This window comes from Melanerpes formicivorus, unplaced genomic scaffold, assembly GCF_026170545.1.
Source record: "Melanerpes formicivorus ecotype bairdi unplaced genomic scaffold, bMelFor1.0.p_v2 SCAF_226, whole genome shotgun sequence".
NCBI lineage: Eukaryota > Metazoa > Chordata > Aves > Piciformes > Picidae > Melanerpes > Melanerpes formicivorus.
The window spans coordinates 328,058-334,057 of record NW_027142578.1 but is presented as its reverse complement, the minus strand read 5'-3'; positions in this window follow the sequence as shown (position 1 = coordinate 334,057).

Genomic DNA, 6,000 nt, shown 5'->3' with positions numbered 1-6,000 from the left:
GCATTTCTTTTCCATGTCCCAGTGTTCAAAAAGCTCCAAAGTGCATATTCTTTGCAAAATATTCTGAAATCATTGTTGCACTACTTTTTATTTCTGGATGCTGGGTCTTAAAACAGGCTAAAGGAGACACCTAGTATTCTCATATCCTTCTGCTGGTGCCAAGAAAAGAATCAATCTGATCTGCCAAATCTCACAAATCCCAGGAGGTACCCAGCCTAACCAACTCATAGCCACTGCTAAAAAGACCATATGCTTTTAATCTATATACATTCAAGTTATTTTAGTCAGCATAATCTTTTTTCTTTACCACAGCTGTACCCTGGGGAGAAACTATGTCAAGTATGAACATCTATAGCTGTAATGAAGATATGGCAAGGCTTTTCTTCTTTCTTTTATGGAAGAAGACAATGATATTGAGGGAGTAGATTCAAACTCTGAAGTTTCTGCTATGTCACATCTAGTGAGTCAGTTCTCAGACTCTTAAAAATATAGCAAGGCACTCCTGTATAGTCAGGCTAAGTGTTTAAACTGGAAGTGTTGACAAACACAACCTAGAAAAAAGCTTCTTATTTATGAGACATGTGGGGAGAAATGAATTAGAAAATAAAGGCATTTCTATGCAAGCTTCTTAAAAAATATTTCCCATCTGGAGGCAAAATGTTTATAAAACCTCATTCAGCTCTGCAGCATTTAGCTGTAAAAACAGAATAGTCTTCTCTGAGGACCAAGTAATCAGATAGAACTAGTTATGACTTCTCTGCTGAAGAGAGATGGACAGTGCAAAAAGCCAGGAGCTAAGCCTCATTGTGGCTCAGCAGAAACAGCATTCACACGAGATCAGCAAGCTTCATGTCCCTGCTCCAGCATGTTGGTTTCCTTCCTAGAACAATCCTGAAGGACATGGAGGTTGAATGAAGTGGTTTATATCCCATAAATCCTCTATCAAACTTTCTTCTTAGGTGTTAAAATTTTCTGTTGGGATTTCATGTTGCAAAAGAGTCCTACACAAACAAGTGGTGAGGTGTTTGGGTTTTTTGTGTTGTTTTGTTTGTAGATGGCTCTTGCTCGCTATTTCTAAGACCTTTTAAGGAGGTTTTGATTTTACCCCAGTGTGGAATAGCAACATACTTTAATCTAAAAAATATTTTGGGCAAGTAAACCATTTCCTGACCAGCTCTACAATCAATCAAAGCACATCCTTTTTACAGCATGCTACAGATAAATAATTTATTACAGCTGTCTCTTCCCTCTGTGCAGGGTAGGCAATTGTGATCATTCCTACAGGAAGAGGGAAAAAGTTAATTCTTTCTATGCTTGCCTCCAGAGAAGTATTTAGATCCTCTCACAAGGAGCTTTGATGAATTAATAAACCTCCTCAATATTTACCAGAGTTGTCCAGAAACTGAGTTCAACTGCAGCTCCTTAATTTTCCAGATAACATCTTTAGCGTTTGAGAAGGCTTGCCTAACCAGTGACTAGAGTCAAACTGTGAACAAGTATTCCCACTTTTATTAGCAAGACCAAGATTTTTCTGCAGTATGAGCTGTACAAATGTTGGGATGAACCTTTACAGACATCATTACTGCAAGTTTGAGTCATGATTGCCTCTTTGACATTCATATTATTTTGACAATGTGCCCCTAATTCATCCTTCAAAAAAAGATTTGTTGGTGTCTGGCAAATTAGAGATTAAAAAAAGATAAACAAGTGTGGAAGGACTCTGTTAAAACAGGTTGGATCCCAGGGAGCCAAAGGCAGAGTTAGTTTGGGAAAGTGGGTAGAGGAAGGCAGTATTGACCTGTGCAGTAGTAAGGGCAGGGAAATCAGGGCAAAGTCACACTGAAGCTATTGTCTTCCTTGTGATAGCTCAGGCTTGCAGCGCCCTCTGATCTGAAATTTTGTTTATAAGTCAAATCCTGCTCCCAAACAGCATAATTTATGTGAAACCCATTACTCTGAATCCACCACCCGCTTGGAAAAACATACTCCATGTGCAACTGAGACATGGCCAGGGCACTGGGGACGCTGATGGACCTGACTAGTCCTACCTGAGACCCTACCACACCCTGCCCATCAGCCTAGGGAATCTCTTTAAAGCTATTTCTATCCCCATGGAGTTGTCTGACACTCTGAGCTGAGAGCAGTGGCTGTAGAGGCCTGGTCCTGTCCTGCCCTGCCCTGACAATGAAAGTTTAGGTAAAGCTAGGAGGATCAATGTCTGACTTCAAGTCCTTAGCTGTTTCAGGGCATGGGGAAAGCTTCCACAGCAGCTGCTGTGAATGACAGGGATATGCAATAGCCTGGGGGCTGGTAACACCTCCAGTTCAGTGAAACAGTGAATTTGGGATTTCTGCACAATTGCTTTGATGCCTACTCAGTGCAAAGATGACAGATGTGCTAAAATAAACTTGGCACCCCTGAAAATCTGGCCCTGCTGAATAAAGGAAGGCAAGGAAGGAGGTGAGAAAGGGAGAAAATGATTCATCTTTAATACACAGGTTGAAATCCCATGTTTCTTTTCAGAAGTACTATTTTCATGCCTCTTAAAATTCTATGAAAAATCTTTCTATCCTCATGTGGGTTGTTGGAAATGCATCAGCATTAATTTATTCATCAATTAAGTATGCAATATCTTCCATAAGTGCAAAGTGGTTAATGTTAGCACTCTGTCTATTGCATTTTTATAGAAGTATGTTTCTAGAAATTAGACTTTATCTTGTTTACACAACTATTAGACTGTAATTTGTACCTGCCTGGTTATGAAAATAAGGAAATATTGTCAGCAACATGTAATTCATTTTAACATAGTGCAAAAATCTATTCTAAGATACACCTAAACTGACATAAACACAACTTAATTTCTTACTCCATCATGGATTCTATCTACAAGGCACACATGCCAGCTTCCCAGTTAAGTGCACAGGAGCTGCAGTTGTTGAAGTCTGGCCTCAGTTTTGGGATCAAGTTCTCATTAATACCTCCTTAGTAAACTCATAGGAATGTCTGTGTAACTTGGCTCACGCTTGGGCAATTTTGGCACCATTCCTCAGACTGAAGAACAATGGATTGCATTAAAAGGCTGTTAGGCTGATTTGCATTAAAGATTTACCAAATGCCTTGAGATCCACTTGATCACACTAGTTCAGATCTATCACTTTAAGTTTGCTCTGTGTACTTTGCCAGACTGTTTAGTGTACAGAGAACCTCTGGCATGAAGTCATGCTAAAAGCACCCTCCTGCTGCTGCCTGGCACTGGATGTATTGGCAGAGAAGGACACTTAAGTCTTCCTTCATTGCAGAGAATCCCAGCATCCATAACAGCTTTTTAAAGGCACTGACAAGCAGCATAGTGCAGAGCAGCCCCCAGGATATCCAAAGGGGCAACCTGGCTGTGGGCCAGGCAAGAAGGTGGCATTGCATTGCTGATTTGTTTGCTGTCTTGCTACTGTTTTTCTTAAACACCAGCCATACCACACAGTATTCAGAGGTTTCACCCATCAGTGAAAATTCTGCATAGTTCTCTTTCAAAAAGAACCATTCCTAATTGAATCTATGAATGTTGGTACTCTTCCTGTGTTTTGGAAAGGCCTGACTTTTTGGAGACCTGCTCCATGGAAATGGAGAGCAGCAGTTTGGGCAGAGGTCCCCAGCTGCGTGCTGAGAAAGTGCTCTGATGAAGTCTGCTGAGCAGCATGCATCCCCAGCCAGCTGCTTGGGATAAAGGAAGTTTCTACTTCTACAGAACAACTCTGCAGTGTCCTAAATCACATTAACAGTGCCCTGAAGAGGAATGTTTGCTATCAATATTTGGCAGACAATACTATTTTATCCACCTTAACTTGAACTTAGCCTACAATGTGCTTCATGAATCTGAGAACTGCAGGTGACACCTAGCAGAACTCAAATTTGAAGAAACTAATTCCAATGTCTCTGCCTTCTGGTGATTTGTTTAATCTTGTGTCCTGTCATACACTTAGCCATCTAGACTGTAATCTGAATGGCCAGCAATAGTGAATGTGTTAAAAAGCAAATAGCTTAAAAAACTGCAGGAGACTGAAAGCCTTTCATTGCTATCTCCCAGTTCTCTTGTGATAATATTCATAGCAATTCTATCTGCGAAGGATTTATATTACTGGTGTAGGTATGCACTCGTGACAGCCATACATTTCACTGAATACTAATATGGAACAAAAGAGAAATACAAATTAAACACACATGCTAAAAGCTGTCTAAAGAATATTAAGGGAACTAATAGGAACTGTGTGGGTTTTTTTTTCTGTCTAGGTGGCAGATTAATCCTATTGAAATTCCATTCGATTTAAAATGTTTCCCCAGCAGACAGTTTGATCCTAGCAATTAATAACTTACCCGGTAAAAGTAGCCAGTGTGAAGAGACAGGCTTGGAGACAACTATACTCCATCTTTTGGGCATGCCTGTGTAAAGTGAGACCCTTATTAAGGGTTCTGTTAGATCTACTCTAGTTGACTTTTGGAAATGCAAATCTGATGGGACACCGTAATTCTGCCTTTTGGTTTCTCTTGAAATTCTATTTGAAAGTGTATCCTCCTGCACTGAAATCAGAGGGACAGCACCTCGCTGTCTGCTGCTATGTGTTTAAAATCTGTGAAAGCTGGGGAGCTTTCCATAGTGTGGATCAAGAATTACCAGAAAAGAAATTTGTTAACGATGTGGCCAGCTGAAGAAACAATTTGCATACAGGCCCTGCAGGAAGCCAGGCTCACAAGTGTGATGCCTTTCCTCAAAAAACTGGGGGAGAAAACAGGGATATTGAATAAAGGTGAAGGTGGTGACGCAGTTTTACTGCTACTACCTATCATCACTGGAGATCTCCCTGCAGAATTTCCTATGAAATACTCTGCCAAAACAGTCCTTTCAGTGGGAGCAGGGAGGAGGACTGGGAATGCGGAAACAAAACATACCACCTTGATCTCCTGTCCCACAGAGGGGAGCATGAGCATCTGTGTTCTGCCACGTCAGAGATATAAGCTGAGGTCTACTCAGTTTTCCTCCTGTTTTGGCTAGTTGTTTGGATTTGTCAATAGATTTTTGTTGATATTTTGCTGGATTGCTTCCTGATTTCTGTTCCCTGACTTAGTTTGCATCTTAGAGCCTATCTCTAGAGAAACCTTCCTCTTTAATTGGGTGCTAATGTGGATTTGGCCTAGCTCATACATAGCTTGTACTCTACCTTATTAGGGCAAATTTTGCACCATGTCTTGTGGTTTTATCCTTCTCAGTACTGTTGGTGATGAGAGGACTCAGATGGGACAAGCCATTTTACACTGTTGTAATCTCCTAATACAAAGCCACTCAACTTCTCAAGACTGCTCAGAGATTATGTAAATATTGTTCTGTTCAACTTGCAGCTGTAACTAGAAATGCAGACTTCATCAGCAATTTAAAGAATCAGTCCTCTTCCACATCACTGTTTTCAGTCCTCAGTCCATTGTTCTAATGTTATGATGTCTACTTTTGCTACTGCTCTAGTAGAATGCTTCTGCTCCCAGGTGAAGAATATCTTAGCAATTATGGTGAATGATTCAATAGTAGGATTCACATACTTTGCAGACATTAATACATTTCTATATTTGTTCAACACCTTCCAGTATTTGCAAGATTTAACATCTTACAAGACTGAAATATCATTGTGTTACCTGTCCTTCACAGTAGAATAAGGACATTTGATAAAATCAGATATTCTAAATTCCTACTTAAAGTGCGCCTAAAGAAATGAGGATTGAGGAGTCCTATAGAATGGTAGAACAAGTTTTTCACATATCCTCTATCACAGAATCACAGAATGTTAGGGATTGGAGAGGACCTCTAGAGATTGAGTCCAATCCCGCTGCCAAAGTAAGGTCACCTAGGGCAGGTCACACAGGAATGCATCCAGAAGGGTTTTGAGTTTCCAGAGGAGACTCCACAACCTCCCTCTGTCACACTCACTGTAAAGAAGTGTGTCCTCATGTTGAGATGGA